This window comes from Delphinus delphis, chromosome 11 (genome assembly GCF_949987515.2).
Source record: "Delphinus delphis chromosome 11, mDelDel1.2, whole genome shotgun sequence".
Taxonomy (NCBI): domain Eukaryota; kingdom Metazoa; phylum Chordata; class Mammalia; order Artiodactyla; family Delphinidae; genus Delphinus; species Delphinus delphis.
In genome coordinates, this window is record NC_082693.1 from 83802020 (window position 1) to 83819327 (window position 17308).

A 17308-nucleotide genomic window follows, 5' to 3' on the forward strand; every position below is an offset into this window, starting at 1 on the left:
TTCATAGCTAAATGATAATTGAAGCCAAGGCAAGGCAATTGTTCATTTAAGGGCTCCATATGAACACAGCATTTTTAAGTTGAAAATCAAATTGTCTTACAAATGTTTATATACAGACATACAAATGTTTCAGATGTACATATATACATATTTTCATATATGTAAGGGGTCTCCTCATCCCTTTGAGAAACATAAGTATGTAAGAGTGATCTAGAAAATTTCAAAGATTAAGGAAGTCATGAAGGAGGTGAATTTTCAACTGCTTTGAGGCAACCTCTTTGGAGGCAAATATAAATAGAATGGGATTCTGGTCTGACACCCTCTAGTTGTGGGATCTTACACAAACCACTTCACTTCTTTATCTCTTAATATCTCCATCAGTGAAAATGATGTATTGAAAGAATTACATGTAATTATGTGTGTGAAAGTGTCTAACAGTGTTCAGTACAAGGCTGACTTTAAAAAAGTTAGTTCCTTTTCTCTCTTTTAACATTTTTACATGCACTTACTGAGCCCCTACTAATGTTCTAGACATGGTTCATCCCTTGGGAATACAGAGTTGGAAGACAACGGAGCCTCCAAAACAGTCCACAGTTTAGTGGATAAAAATGATCAGAAAACTTACAAATAAACACAACATACCTTGTGCTGAACCAAAATAATCACAGACTGGAGGGAGGACCAGGTTGGGGTGGGGGCTGATGGGGGGATGGGCTTAAGGGAGACCTTTGTGGGAGCGTGATACAGTCTGGTAAATACTCGTGGCGATTGACAGTGAGGTTCTACAATTTTTTTCTGATTTCAACCTCACAACAAACCTGCAAGTTACATACGAATATTCCCATTTTTCAGGTGATGAAACAGCAGAGCCTAGAGAGTGCTTATCAATGTTTACGAGCATGAATACCAGAGAATAAATAAGGATGACAATCATATGATACCATGATTCAAAGACACAGCAAAAGGGTTTCCCTGGTGGCGCAGTGGTTGAGAGTCTGCCTGCCGATGCAGGGGACACGGGTTCGTGCCCCGGTCCGGGAGGATCCCACATGCCACTGAGCGGCTGGGCCCGTGAGCCATGGCCGCTGAGCCTGCGCGTCCGGAGCCTGTGCTCCGCAGCGGGAGAGGCCACAACAGTGAGAGGCCCGTGTACCGCAAAAAAAAAAAAAAAAAAAAAAAAAGACACAGCAAAAGAGCGTCGTTGACTAAAACCAGTTGGGCCAGAAGCTCAACATAAGTGAAGCAAGAGACTGACATCAACTCTATTCCAGGCTGGAGTGACTAGATTTCTAAAGATATCAAAGGTCCTATTGGAAGTCCTTGGAGTGGTGAAAAGTTTGGGAATGTCCATGTTACTAAGAAAACCTCCTCACATTATCCTGCGTCTATCTTTTCCCTGGTCCAACTCAATCCAGGAGAGAAGGCAGGCACTCATAAGAGGCTGCTGAACAAACAGAGACTACCCAGTTTCAGTACAGCTCCTATTAAATAAGAGGAGAACAAACTGAAACACACAGAGTGGACAATACCCCGTGATGCAAATCGGTCGGCTTTATGTTATCATACTGAAAGACTAATATTACCTGTTCGTTAGGAAACAAAAGGCAGGGTGAGTGAGCAAACCAGTCAACCTTCAGATTTTCTTGCCTTCCAGGAAAGAGTTACATAGGTCAACATTGACTCAGCGGGGCTGGTTGCTATTTAGAAAGAAAGTCATGTTACACCCACTAAGGTTTTTGTTCAAGCTGCGACAATATTCCCTATAGAACATCAGCTTCTGCATAGTTAGGGTCATGATCTGGGGTTGAGGTAAATGAAAAATTTTCCCTACTTTTACAAAAATCAAATATATCTCAATGTAGGTGTGCTTAATTTTATAAAGGATTCATATTTAACTTCTTAGAATGTCAGTTTAAGAGTCTTTGAGATAAAGATGCAAAGAGGTTTACCAGCTCACAGAAAAGAAACAGGGCTTGCTTTAGACACACCACAGTTAGGGGCTCAAAGGTCACCAGGCCCTGGTTTTCCTGTCTCTCCTTTCTTCTCTTTTCCACACATCTCGCCTTCACATGCAGTAGGAAAGGCAAGGCTTTTTCCCAAGAGCACCTACCTAAGCTTCTGAGATACGATCCAATTGGTATAGATATGGACTGTACCCATCCCGGAAGAAACCAATCATCACGGCCACAGAAATGCAATATGTTGATAATTCAGGGAAGCGAGAGGCCAATAATAAATAGTGTTTCTGTTCATGAAATATGGCTCAAGAGTTTTCCAAAGGAGAAAAGGAGGAGACTAAAAGCAAATCAAGCTGGTCTTCAAGGGATGTTAGGTGAGAGAGAGGGTCACCATCCCTGTAGATGTTGATTTATAGCAGATAATCACATTACTTCAATAACAAGCTATATTTATTTATTTATTTTACACTTTTTAGGTCGCGCGGCATGTGGGACCTTAGTTCCCCGACCAGGGATCGAACCCGTGCCCCCTGCATTGGGAGCACAGAGTCTTAACCACTGTTCTGCCAGGGAAGTCCCAGCAAGCTATATTTTAAAATGCTGTCTTTCCTGTTTTCTCCCATGCTTACATGGATTCCTAATGCCCAGAATCATCTTCACAACTCATCCTGCCTTCCGCCCTTTTTACCTCAAACTTTTTCTTGGTTATCTTTTCCTCTAATCACTTCTTCTCAGAATCCTTCACCAGCTTTTTCTTCTCTGCCATTCCTTTGAGTGTGAGTGTCCTTTCAGGGCCTGCCCTGGGGATTCTTTTATCACTGTGTATATATCCCTGAATAAGTCCATCTACTTCATGGCTTCAAGCACTATTCAGATCCATATCTCAAATTCTGACCCCTCTTTGGTGCTCCCAAAAGCACCCCTTTCTTGGTCTCTTAAGTTGCATTAACCTAATATTTATCAAGCACCTGCAACATGCCATTCACTACTTGATATGCTAGGGTAACAACAAAGCACAAGCAAGACGTGGTTCCAGCCCTCAAAGAGTCGTCATTCTGGCATGGAGGGTAGGTGCTAGAATGAGTAATTGCAAATGTAATTAATGCTAAGAAAAGAGAAGAACAGGACAGATTGGTGGTCTCTGGACCCACACTGTGAACTGCTTACTGGATGCTTCCACCTCCATGACTTGCAATACCTCAATATCTACAGATTCTAATTCAACATATTCTCCCCAAATCATGTTCTGTACTCCATGTCACGTTAGTGAAATCACCAACCATGTAATCTCTCACACTGGCAGCTTCGTCTCTTGCCTCTCCTCTTCTCCTACCGTTCACTAAATCCTACTGGTTTTCGTTTCCTGAATATCTCCTGCCATTATTGCTCTCTATGTGCTATACACTTCAGTGAACTTTAGGCTCCTTGAATTTAATACACTCTCTCACATGCTATTCCTAATGCCTGGAGTCATCTTCGCAATTCATTCTGCCTTTCTCCCTTTCTACCTCCAAGACCCTTTGCATGTACCCATTAACCCACTTTTGTAGAAATAGGACTTAACTCAGTATCATGGGTCATCGTTTTCTCTATTCCCTAGCCAAAAAAAAACAGTGCTTGGAACACAGCAGATTATCATTAAATACAAAATGAATAAATGAATGAATACATAAATAAAGATATCTGCCGTACCATGACCTCCACTGGATTAAAATAGTATTTTTGGTAAGCACTTCACATCAGGTTAAGACCACATGTCCACTATGCAGTATGGTGGTTTTGTATTGCATCAACTTGGCAAAGCCGGAATTACATTTCTCAGGATAGCTTTTCTATATGGTTCTGGGTTAGAGATGGTCAAAAAGGAACTTGTGGGCAGAAATGAGGCAGTAACCACTATATTCTTTTTTCTCTCTTTTTTTTTTTTTTTTGGTGCGGGCCTCTCACCATCGCGGTCTCTCCCACTGCGGAGCACAGGCTCCAGACGCGCAGGCTCAGAAGCCGTGGCCCACGGGCCCGGCCGCTCCGCGGCATGTGGGATCCTCCCGGACCGGGGCACGAACCTGCGTCCCCTGCATTGGCAGGCGGATTCCCAACCACTGCACCACCAGGGATGCCTAACCACTATATTCTTGAAGGTCATTGTGGTTAGAGGTGGTGAAACCCAGTTACACAGGTATCAGCAAATTCCAGTTTGTTCGCCCCTTAACCAGTCTGCGTTCTTTTCTTTCAGACAAAGGGAAACCTAAGCCCATCACCAGACACCTGGCTTCAAACTCACCGAGCTGGCATACCGAGCCTCCAGGGTTCTCTGCAACCTTTGATTTGTCCATGGCACCTGGGCTTTATGATGGCTGACTAGTGTCTCTGCTCTAAGCCTCCAATCCCCCTTTATAAACCTTCAAGCCCCAGCTCTTTCCACACTGTAGTCCACGCTTAGAACATATCCCTTAATCCATATTATTCACAGAGTGTTCTGCTTTTTTAAAACAGATGTGAACTATTGAGTATTTGCCACCAAATATTGTTAAATACATCATCGGCAGCACATCGCTTCCAAGTTAAAATGTCAGAAACAAATACCAATATTTACAATTCTTTTAAGGCATGTTATATGAGACATTAGACCGTAAATTTTTTGGCTTATAAGTCTTAAATAAATGATAATAGCAAATAAAATCTTCAGTGTGAGATTGTGATTAAGAGACATTTTACAAAAACACAAAGTGGCAATACCACTCAACATCCTGGGTTAGATCCCTTCAGGAGAGACTCATAATTTATACAGTCAAACTTGAAAATTTACAGATAAAGGTAGTTCAACGCTGCCACTGAGAAGCACATCTCTTAACGTGTCCAGCCTTGAGGGCAGGTTTGAAGGTCTGAAACACCAAGTTGGTTTGATGATTTAGTCGGTTGGCACTTAGGAATGCATTGATTGCCCTGCCATTTCAAAACAGCTTTTCAGAGTATGTCTGAAACTTTCGGAATACTTTAAAAATTCTTTATTTTTGGCACTCAAGTGCTATGTGGTTCTGGTATTAGTATTTCTTGAAGACATTACTCACTGCATCAAAGAGTTCTTTAATTGTACTAGGGATATCCTTGACTGCTTGCAGAAATCTCACTCTGGTATTGATCTCCGCTGGGATCTTACTGGGACTTTGTTTAGGTGCTCCTGCCTTTTCAGTTGGGTCCTGGAATTCTGCCTCTGGTTGTTTAATCACATACTCTTCCACATCAGCGGCAGCCATTCGAAGGAGGGACTTAGTGAAGTTAACTTCTACACTGTTGTCCTCTAAAAGTTTCATAATGACATCTTATGTGAAACCTGTATTTTCTTCCTGTCCTGATATGTGCAGTCTTTGTGCTGAGCTCAAGGATTTGACTTTAGTTTGTGTTATACCTCCTACTCTACCTTCTTTAGAAAGGAAAGGTTTCTCAAACAAAGAAATAGGAACTTGACCATGTACTGTCCCAACTACTTTTGAACATGGTCTGAATAGTATAACATCTACTAGGACTTAAGGTACTAGCATTGATAATGAGAACCCTTCACATGTACAGTGTGTTACCGTTTTTAAGTGCTTTTATATATATCAATTAATCTTCATAACTTCCCCTGTTGATGTTTATTTGCTCCCTACTGGGTACACGGCACTGTACTGGACCTTTATTAGCCTATCTGATCCTCACAATGCAATGAATAAAGTTTTCTCTTGTGATGAAATAAAAATGTACATTTTTAAAACAGTGGCCATCAAAATGCCTTTTAGGACAAAAATTGTCTTGGGAGGAAAAGGGGAATATCTTGATAAACAACTGGGAATAGAAGTTGGAATCCTAGAAGCTTGGCTATCAGCAGGAACCCAGGAAAACAGAGAGAGATGGTCAAGGAAATGGGCGTAAATGGGCATGGGGGGTGAAGTTTAAATGTAGAAAGGGCATTCAGGGAAACCTCACTGATGAGACCATGAGGAATAAGCATCTTAAGGGATTCTCAGAAAGCCAGGGGAGGATCTGAAACTTTTATGTTTGAGCTAATTTTTTTTTGTAGTTCAAGGAACAGAGACTCTCTAGCTGTCATATTAGTATTTATAGAGGGATAGGGAAATTGAGGCTAAAAAGAGGGGCAATTGGAGATCATAGAGTCAGATACAAGTTTATCTTACTTGTATCTTACTTGAGATGGGTCTGAGGTCACAAGCTTAGGCTCCACCCCAGACATACTTGACTCCACATCCCCTCTTTTGGCTAGACCCCCTGCAGCCTCTGATGATGGGGAGAACTCTCCAGAGCTAAAGAAGGGTTAGCCAACCTTTTCCCTGTGTCAAAGCAGAGCCCAGAGCAGGGACGGCCCTGTACATTCCACAGGTGAGCTTCGCGCTGAAGGAGTCCAAGCAACTGACGACAGCAATGCCTGACCTTCCCTGCTCCCAAGCTGAAGAGTGGTGTCTGGATGTTGGAGAGAGAGGGGTGTCTGAGAAATATTTCCAGAATGTAAGAGGTGGGGCAAAGGTCCTGGCAATCGCTGGAAGGAAACAGTTCATGGGCTCACTGCCTTTTTCAGCCAAAGGAATTCCTAAAGGAGAGACACAGAGAAACTTCAGCCTATAGGAATAATTGCAGACGACAATGTCCCCGAAGTTACCCAACACAGGTAACTTCTATTCTTAATTATGGGTGTTTTATTCCCCAAGCATCCAGGTTCACACAACAGGGGGTGGTGGACCTGCCAGACGCTTGAGTGGGATGCACTGCCTGCTGCCTTCAGGGGTCCATCCAGCCAAAGAGAGTTCCCATGGTGTCCCTGCGGGTCCTCAGCAATGAACAAAACCAGAGGCAGCTCCCTTTGGGGACACCGCAATTTTTCAAGCGTTATCTCATTTAATCCTCATAACACATCTATGAGGCAGGTCACAGTATCCTACCGATTCTACAGATGAATAAATGGAGAATAAAAGGAGTAAAATAACTTGTCAGAGGCCACACAGCCAGTCAGGTGAATCAGATCTGATCTCAAAATCCATGTCCTGCAGTAGTTTGAGAGGATGATGAACTTTCAAAAGCTCCTCACTAGAATATGAGCTCTTGAAGGAGACAGGTGGGGTCTTACTAATCTTTACAATCTTTATCACTCCCCAAAGCACAGTGCCTAGCACACTGGGACCCTGTCAACTCATTCATTCATTCATCAGAAGATCTTTACTGAGCCCTGCTGGGTGTCAGCACAGTATTGGTCCCTGGTGATACAGAGCATGGCAAGGTGCACAGGAGTGAGCTGACTTTCCCCAGCACTGAAAAGACAGAATCATCGTGTTCCTGGGCTGACCTGATAGGGGAGGGCATACATGGATAAATAAGAGGACACACAACCTCCCACTGGGAGATGTCATGGGGTTGGACCCTGAGAAACACTTAACTCAGCTCTAGACAATGGAGCTCAAGGTGGACCTTAGATGTCTAGTTAAGGGTAACCAGTTTCTAACACCCGGCTTGGCTGTAGGACCTGCAACTCTGGTTAGTGGAGCATGGAATAGACTCTGCCTTTTGGCCAGTGGGTTTGAGAACACAGACTGCTTGTGTGCCAATCCTGGCTCTGATGCTTAGTAGCTTTGTGACCTTGAACAAGTTGTAAGATGGGATAATAAGAGAATCACTCTTGTAATATTGTGAGGATTAAATGAGTCAATATGTTTAAACATGTAAGAGTGTATCTGTGTCAGCAAATATCAAAGCAAGCATCACAGCCTGGCACCGATGTCGCATCACATGCTGCAGGATGCCCCCTGCCTTCACACCGCGTCCTCCAGGTCTCCACACCACAGTCATCAGACTCACGTACGGCCATGAAAAATGGTTGAAAGTTACCACCTTCGAGACTGTACTCAGCAGATGCAACTACTCCCCCTGCTCCCTGGCTGACTATACCACAGGTTAAGAGCGGCTTCAGAAAAGAGGAAGATGTGTCCCAAACCAGGACGAAGATGAAAAGAGCGAGGTCCACAGAGCTCAAAACTGAAGAAAGCACTTAGGCGGACGATCATGCAAGTGCATCTGTCCATGGCTTTAAGAAGAAAAGCTGCAGGGATAGGATTTCAGCATTTGAATTACTACTGCGTGTACAGTTTATAGAAGAGTAGTTTATTTTCTAGACAAGTTGTATTCCTCAAAAGTTTTAAAAATTGAACTATAGCTTAAAAATACTAGGGGAACTTGCTACTTAAGGGCATTGACTTGTGAATGCATTTGTAGAACCAAGAATCCATTAGAGAATAACTTATTATTAACCAGAAACTGGACTGTCCCATGTTATGTTTGACTGCACTTTCTTTCTAAAACTTGTCATGTGTTATGCATGTAATATTTGTTTTCCTGATAGCAGAAGAAGTAAATTCATGTAAGGAAATCTTTGTGCAAGAGAAATGCAGCCTTGAGGGAAGTAAAGCATCAAAAGGTCTCAAAGAACTGCCATGGATTTTTCTGCATTGTTGTACAGTAGGTACAAAATAAAAGCTTTAAAAGGTGCAGCAGAGTTGTGTGAACTCTACAAGAATTATGGTCTTGCTAGGTTTTGGCCACTTGATAATTCTCCTCAAAGAAATATCTTTTTTATCTTTTTAAAACTTACTCTCTTTTTTTCTATTTTGTGAATATGCATTATTGTCAAAATATTCTCTTTTTCCTTCTTGAGTTCACTCTGTGGTTCTCTTTTTTAACTTCTTGAGTTGAACACTTAGTTCATTAATTTTCTCTTTCTTTTGGATATATGCATTTCAGATTACAGCTTTAGCTGCATCCTGTAAGTTTTGAAATAAGTTTTCCTTCTCAAGTTCTAAATATTTTAAACTTTCATTAGATTTCTTCCTTGTTTCATAACACATTAAGGGTGTTTCTAAAATTTCCAAGCATGCAGATCTGGGGAGAGAGATAATCTTTTTTTCTAATTATTTTGCTTTGTGGTTGAAGAATGTAGTCTGTGTAATTTCAGTTCTGGTATTTACTGAGTTTTCATTTGTGACCTTCAACAGACTCTGATTTTGTAAATTTCCATGTATCTTTGGGAAAAAATGTATTTTGTAATTGTTTTATGCATGATTCTAAATATGTCAATATTTTCATCAGATCAACTTCATCATTGCTTTGTATATGGGAGTAATATGTTACAAATTCCCATTTAAATTACATATTGGTCAATTTCTCCTTGTAATTCATTCAGTTTTTACTCTCTGTATTTTTGAGAATTCTTTTCTTAAAAGAATACAGGTTTCTGATTATATATTCCTGGTGAATATTTTCTATGTAATGATACTGTTTTGTTTTTTTGTTTTCTTTGCTAATAATGCTTTTTGTCTCAAGGGTTATTTAATTTAAAGTAATATCATTATATCAGTTATATTTTGATTTATAACTGCATGGTATATCTTTTTCTATCCTTTTATGTTAAAAAAATTCCTTATAAATATGTCTTAGGTATATCTATTATAAAAAAAAACATATGTTGTAGTTGTCATTTTTCTTTTAAAGTCCAATCTAGAGATTCTAGGAAGATAGTAGTGACAGTGACATTGTAGCTTTCCATCTTAGTGAATCCCCACATTAAAGCAAACACAGCAATTAAATAGCAAAACCAAAGATCCATGGACAACATTTACCACAAAACTAGGCAACAAGGTATCTCCCCTAGTATAAGCACATGGGGACAAACCAGCAACAGCCATGAGACTCACATGGTATTGGCATCTGTGCAGGAGAAAGTTGAGGGAAGTACACAGGGTTGTGTCAACTGGTGAACAGAACCCCAAAAGAGCCAACGGTTATTTACTGGAGAGCAGAGTGGGTCACTTTGAGTACATCAGATGAAACTGAGAATGAATTCTCTCTCTAATACCAAGTGAGTTCAAGGAGCACGAAGTAAGGACTGAAAGAGTTGAAGCAGTTTAATCCTTATGAACTCTCAAAACTTAAATGGATTTTCTTCCAATTAAGGAACCATACTGTGAAGAAACTACTAGAAGTAGAATAAAATTGAGCAATTAGGGAAAAGTAAGATTAAAAAAGAGAAGGTTCCCACCCAAGTGGAGAAAGGAAGACAGGAAATCTTGGGACGCAAGTGGCCATATTTTTAAACATTACATAAAAATAACAGAAAAAGGAGCTTTGTGACATTAGAAAAGCTTTACTAAATCCTGCCTCAATCTAAAAGGTCAGGAAAACTAATTTCACATAAAAGTGAGCAACAGAGAAGCATCAAGTTCAAATCTCATATGAAGTTATAATAAGAAATGAAGTAACAGGGAGCACGGTAATATTTTTAGAGATGATGAAAGCATCCCAGAAAAGTATGCCCACAAACAGACCAAAATGCAACTTATTATTTAAAAATTAGTTATGACATCCTACAGGATACCAGGATACCTGTACTGGACACAATTTAGAAGAAGAGAGCTTGCACTTAGCATCAGACAGGCATCATGCTGCAGTGATACCTGTTATCATCCTGCCTGTAAAGAAGAGGACATGAACTGAGGAGTGTAGCAGGTAGCCTATTTTGAATATTAAAGAACTAGTGAAGCCAGATGCAGACCTCAAAATTCATGTCTGTTCTTTCAGCGCCCATCAAGTTTGTGGGGCTTAATGCCTTATAATCAAAACTAATCCACATCACTTACTGACTCCTTTCCAAATTAAAAAGAAAAATGTTTCATGTCAAAAAAATTTTTTTAATTTTAAAATAAAAATTAGTTAAAAGACATTAAGAAAGTTACACAGAATATGAAAAAAACATATATCAAAATTTTTAAAGCTGGGAACTTAAATTCTAGAACTCAGAAAAGAATCAGAAATAAAATATCCTTTAAGAAATCAAGACAAAAATAGAAGGATACAGTGTGGAAAAAACACTCAGCTAACAAGCTAAAGGAACAAGAAGTCACAAAAATTATAATCATCCTCAACAGTTCACTCAGTCCCATGTAATTAATTTTTTTTTCATCTTGATCTTTTGTTAGCACTTTTACGAATTCATCAGTTTTCCATTAGAGTTCTGAAAATGCTTATTCATTCACTTCAGCAGTATAGTCGGTTACCAGAAACCTGTACTTGTCAGAGTCTTTTCCATGAATTCCTTGAAGATGAAACCCTTTTATAGGAACATTTTTGCAAAAGCATCAGAGTACACCCAGAACTGTCTGTAAATGACAAAAGACTTAAAAATGACCATGGTTAAAGATTTGATGAAAGTTCATAATAATGAAATTGACAAGGAAATTTAGTTATTTCCGAGATATACATTTTAAAATAATAACGAGAATTATGACTTATAACATTATACCAGAACATATAAGATTTTTAGGAATTTCATGTAATGTCTGAAACATTTATATTAATATATTTCCATACAAATAACCCAAAGAAAGTTTCCTATTAGTGTTTTTTTCTTGAATTTTATTTATTTTTTTATATAGCAGGCTGTTATTAGTCATCAATTTTATACATATCAGGGTATACAGGTCAATCCCAATCACCCAGTTCATCACACTACCATCCCCAACCCCCCACAGCTTTCCCCCCTTGGTGTCCATACGTTTGTTCTCTACATCTGCGTCTCAACTTCTGCCCTGCAAACCGGTTCATCTGTACCATTTTTCTAGGTTCCACATATATGTGTTAATATACAATATTTGTTTTTCTCTTTCTGACTTACTTCACTCTGTATCAGTCTCTAGATCCATCCACGTCTCAACAAATAACCCAATTTCGTTCCTTTTTATGGGTGAGTAATATTCCACTGTATATATGCACCACGTCTTCTTTATCCATTCATCTGTCGATGGGCATTTAGGTTGCTTCCATGACCTGGCTATTGTAAATAGTGCTGCAATGAACATTGGGGTGCATGTGTCTTTCTGAATTATGGTTTTCTCAGGGTATATGCCCAGTAGTGGGATTGCTGGATCATATCGTAATTCTATTTTTAGTTTTTTAAGGAACCTCCATACTGTTCTCCATAGTGGCTGTATGAATTTACATTCCCACCAACAGTGCAAGAGGGTTCCCTTTTCTCCACACTGTCTCCAGTATCTGTTGATTGTAGATTTTCTGATGATGCCCATTCTAACTGGTGTGAGGTGATACCTCATTGTAGTTTTGATTTGCATTTCTCTAATAATTAGTGATGTTGAGCAGCTTTTCATGTGCTTCTTGGCCATCTGTATGTCTTCTCTGGAGAAATATCTATTTAGCTCTTCTGCCCATTTTTGGATTGGGTTGTTTCTTTCTTTAATATTGAGCTGCATGAGCAGTTTATATATTTTGGATATTAATCCTTTCTCCTCTGGTTCGTTTGCAAATATTTTCTCCCATTCTGAGGGTTGTCTTTTCGTCTTGTTTATTGTTTCCTTTGATGTGCAAAAGCTTTTAGTTTCATTAGGTACCATTTGTTTATTTTTGTTTTTATTTCCATTACTCTAAGAGGTGGATCAAAAAAGATCTTGCTGTGATTAATGTCAAAGAGTGCTCTTCCTATGTTTTCCTCTAAGAGTTTTATAGTGTCCAATCTTACATTTAGGTCTCAAATCCATTTTGAGCTTATTTTTGTGTATGGTGTTAGGAAGTGTTCTAATTTCATTCTTTTACATGTAGCTGCCCAGTTTTCCCAGCACCACTTATTGAAGAGACTGTCTTTTCTCCATTGTATATCCTTGCCTCCTTTGTCTTACATTAGTTGACCATAGGTGCGTGGGTTTACCTCTGGGCTTTCTATCTTGTTCCATTGATATATGTTTCTGTTTTTTGTGCCAGTACCATATGATCTTGATTACTGTAGCTTTGTAGTATAGTCTGAAGTCAGGGACTCTGATTCCTCCAGCTCCGTTTTTTTCCCTCAAGACTGCTTTGGCTATTCGGGGTCCTTTGTGTCTCCATACAAATTTTAAGATTTTTTGTTCTAGTTCCGTAAAAAATGCCATGGGTAATTCGATAGGGATTGCATCGAATCTGTAGATTACTTTGGGTAGTATAGTCATTTTCACAATATTGATTCTTCCAAGAACATGGTATATCTCTCCATCTGTTCGTATCATCTTTAATTTCTTTCATCAGTGTCTTATAGGTTTCTGCATACAGGTCTTTTGTTTCCCTAGGTAGGTTTATTCCTAGGTATTTTATTCTTTTTGTCGCAATGGTAAATGGGAGTGTTTCCTTAATTTCTCTTTCAGATTTTTCATCATTAGTGGATAGGAATGCAAGAGATTTCTGTGCATTAATTTTGTATCCTGCAACTTTACCAAATTCATTGATTAGCTCTAGTAGTTTTCTGGTGGCATTTTTAGGATTCTCTATGTATAGTATCATGTCATCTGCACACAGTGACAGTTTTACTTCTTCTTTTCCAATTTGTATTCCTTTTATTTCTTTTTCTTCTCTGATTGCCATGGCTAGGACTTCCAAAACTATGCTGAATAATAGTGGTGAGAGTGGACATCCTTGTCTTGTTCCTGATCTTAGAGGAAATGCTTTCAGTTTCTCACCATTGAGAATGATGATTGCTGTGGGTTTGTCATATATGGCCTTTATTATGTTGAGGTAGTTTCCCTCTATGACCACTTTCTGAAGAGTTTTTATCATAAATAGCTGTTGAATTTTGTCAAAAGCTTTTTCTGCATCTATTGAGATGATCATATGGTTTTTCTTCTTCAATTTGTTAATATGGTGTATCACAATGATTTGTGTATATTGAAGAATCCTTGCATCCCTGGGATAAATCCCACTTGATCATGGTGTATGATCCTTTTAATGTGTTGTTGGATTCTGTTTGCTAGTATTTTCTTGAGGATTTTTGCATCTATATTCATCAGTGATATTGGTCTGTAATTTTCTTTGTTTGTAGTATCTTTGTCTGGTTTTGGTATCAGGGTAATGGTGGCCTCATAGAATGAGTTTGGGAGTGTTCATTTCTCTGCAATTTTTTGGAAGAGTTTGAGATGGATGGGTGTCAGCTCTTGTCTACATATTTGATGGAATTCACCTGTGAAGCCATCTGGTCCTGGACTTTTGTTTGTTGGAAGATTTTTAATCACAGTTTCAATTTCATTACTTGTGATTGGTCTGTTCATATTTTCTATTTCTTCCTGGTTCAGTCTTGGAAGGTTATACCTTTCTAAGAATTTGTTCATTTCTTCCAGGTTGTCCATATTATTGGCATAGAGTTGCTTGTAGTATCTCTTAGGATGCTTTGTGTTTCTGCGGTGTCTATTGTAACTTCTCCTTTTTCATTTCTAATTTTATTGATTTGAGTCCTCTCCCTATTTTTCTTGATGAGTCTGGGTAATGGTTTATCAATTTTATTTCTCTTCTCAAAGAACCAGCTCTTAGTTTTATTGATCTTTGCTATTGTTTTCTTCATTTCTCTTTCATTTATTTCTGCTCTGATCTTTATGATTTCTTTCTTTCTGCTAACTTTGGGTTTTGTTTGTTCCTCTTTCTCTAGTTCCTTTAGGTGTAAGGTTAGATTGTTTGTTTGAGATTTTTCTTGTGTCTTGAAGTAGGTTTGTAGAGCTATAAACTTCCCTCTTAGAACTGCTTTTGCTGCAACCCATAGGTTTTGGATCATCGTGTTTTCGTTGTCATTTGTCTCTAGGTATTTTTTGATTTCCTCTTTGATTTCTTCAGTGATCTCTTGGTTATTTAGTAACGTATTGTTTAGCCTCCATGTGTTTGTGTTTTTACGTTTTTTTCCCTGTAATTCACTTCTAATCTCATAATGTTGTGGTCAGAAAAGATGCTTGATATGATTTCAATTTTCTTAAATTTACTGAGGCTTGGTTTGTGACCCAAGATATGATATATCCTGGAGAATGTTCCATGTGCACTTGAGAAGAAAGTGTAAACTGCTGTTTTTGGATGGACTATCCTATAAATATCAATTAAATCTATCTGGTCTATTGTGTCATTTAAAGTTTCTGTTTCCTTATTTATTTTCATTTTGGATGATCTGTCCATTGCTGTAAGTGAGGTGTTAAAGTCCCCCACTATTATTCTGTTACTGTCAATTTCCTCATTTATAGCTATTAGCAGTTGTCTTATGTATTGAGGTGCTCCTATGTTGGCTGCATATATATTTATAATTGTTGTATCTTCTTGGATTGATCCCTTGATCATTATGTAGTGTCCTGCCTTGTCTCTTGTAACATTCTTTATTTTAAAGTCTATTTTATCAGATATGAGTATTGCTACTCCAGCTCTCTTTTGATTTCCATTTGCATGGAATACTTTTTTCCATCCCCTCACTTTCAGTCTGTATGGGTCCCTAGATCTGAAGTGGGTCTCTTGTAGACAGCATATATATGGGTCTTGGTTTTGTATCCATTCAGCCAATGTGTGTCTTTTGGTTGGAGCATTCAATCCATTCACATTTCAGGTAATTATCGATATGTATGTTCCTATGACCATTTTCTTAATTGTTTTGGGTTTGTTTTTGTAAGTCCTTTTCTTCTCTTGTGTTTCCCACTTAGAGAAGTTCCTTTAGCATTTGTTGTAGAGCTGGTTTGGTGGTGCTGAATTCTCTTAGCTTTTGCTTGTCTGTAAAGCTTTTGATTTCTCCATCGAATCTGAAAGAGATCCTTGCTGGGTATAGTAATCTTGGTTGTAGGTTCTTCCCTTTCATCACTTTAAGTATATCATTCCACTCCCTTCTGGCTTGTAGAGTTTCTGCTAAGAAATCAGCTGTTAACCTTATGGGAGTTCCCTTGTATGTTATTTGTCATTTTTCCCTTGCTGCTTTCAATAATTTTTCTTAGTCTTTAATTTTTGTCAATTTGATTACTATGTGTCTTGGCATGTTTCTCCTTGGGTTTATCTTGTATGGGACTCGCTGCACTTCCGGGACTCGGATGGCTATTTCCTTTCCCATGTTAGGGAAGTTTTCGACTATAATCTCTTCAAATATTTTCTCTGGTCCTTTCTCTCTCTCTTCTTCTGGGACCCCTATAATGCGAATATTGCTGCGTTTAATGTTGTCCCAGAGGTCTCTTAGGCTGTCTTCATTTCTTTTCATTCTTTTTTCTTTATTCTGTTCCACAGCAGTGAATTCCACCATTCTGTCTTCCAGGTCACTTATCCATTCTTCTGCCTCAGTTATTCTGCTACTGATTCTTTCTAGTGTAGTTTTCTTTTCAGTTATTGTATTGTCCATCTCTGTTTGTTTGTTCTTTAATTCTTCTAGGTCTTTGTTAAACATTTCTTGCATCTTTCTTGATCTTTGCCTCCATTCTTTTTCCGAGGTCCTGGATAATCTTCACTATCATTATTCTGAATTCTTTTTCTGGAAGGTTGCCTATCTCCACTTCATTTAGTTGTTTTTCTGGGGTTTTATCTTGTTGCTTCATCTGGTACATAGCCCTCTGCCTTTTCATCTTGTCTGTCTTTCTGTGAATGTGGTTTTTGTTCCACAGGCTGCAGGATTGTAATTCTTCTTGCTTCTGATGTCTGCCCTCTGGTGGATGAGGCTATCTAAGAGGCTTGTGTAAGTTTCCTGATGGGAGGGACTGGTGGTAGGTAGAGCTAACTGTTGCTCTGGTGGGCAGAGCTCAGTAAAACTTTAATCTGCTTGACTGCTGATGGGTGGGGCTGGGTTCCCTCCCTCTTGGTTGTTTGGCCTGAGGAAACCCAACACTGGAGCCTACCTGGGCTCTTTGGTGGGGCTAATGACAGACTCTGGGAGGGCTCATGCCAAGGAGTACTTCCCAGAACTTCTGCTGCCAATGTCCTTTTCCCCACGGTAAGCCACAGTCACCTCCTGCCTCTGCAGGAGACCCTCCACCACTAGCAGGTAGATCTGGTTCTGTCTCCCCTGGGGTCACTGCTCCTTCCCCTGGGTCCCGATGCACACACTACTTTGTGTGTGCCCTCCAAGTGTGGAGTCTCTGTTTCCCCCAGTCCTGTTGAAGTCCTGCAATCAAATCCCACTAGGCTTCAAAGTCTGATTCTCTAGGAATTCCTCCTCCCATTGCAGGACCCACAGGTTGGGAAGCCTGATGTGGGGCTCAGAACCTTCACTCCAATGGGTGGACTTCTGTGGTATAAGTGTTCTTCAGTCTGTGAGTCACCCACCCAGCCATTATGGGATTTGATTTTACTGTGATTGCTCCACTCCTACCGTCTCATTGTGGCTTCTCCTTTGTCTTTGGATATGAGGTATCTTTTTTGGTGAGTTCCAGTGTCTTCCTGTCGATGATTGTCCAGCAGCTAGTTGTGATTCTGGTGTCCTCACAAGAGGGAGTGAGAGCACGTCCTTCTACTCTGTCATCTTGGTTCCTCCATCAGGAATTTTTTTAAATCAAAGGAAATAT

The 17308-nt window shown here is 39.4% G+C and overlaps 1 protein-coding gene and 1 pseudogene across 1 annotated transcript in view; both read right to left on the reverse strand.

Moving 5' to 3' along the window:
• The window catches only part of LOC132434000 (uncharacterized protein C12orf42-like), a 365625-nt gene that overhangs the window by 80817 nt on the left and 267500 nt on the right, over positions 1 to 17308 (reverse strand). The window lies entirely within an intron of this gene.
• LOC132434333 (programmed cell death protein 10-like) lies at positions 4714 to 6186 on the reverse strand (annotated as a pseudogene).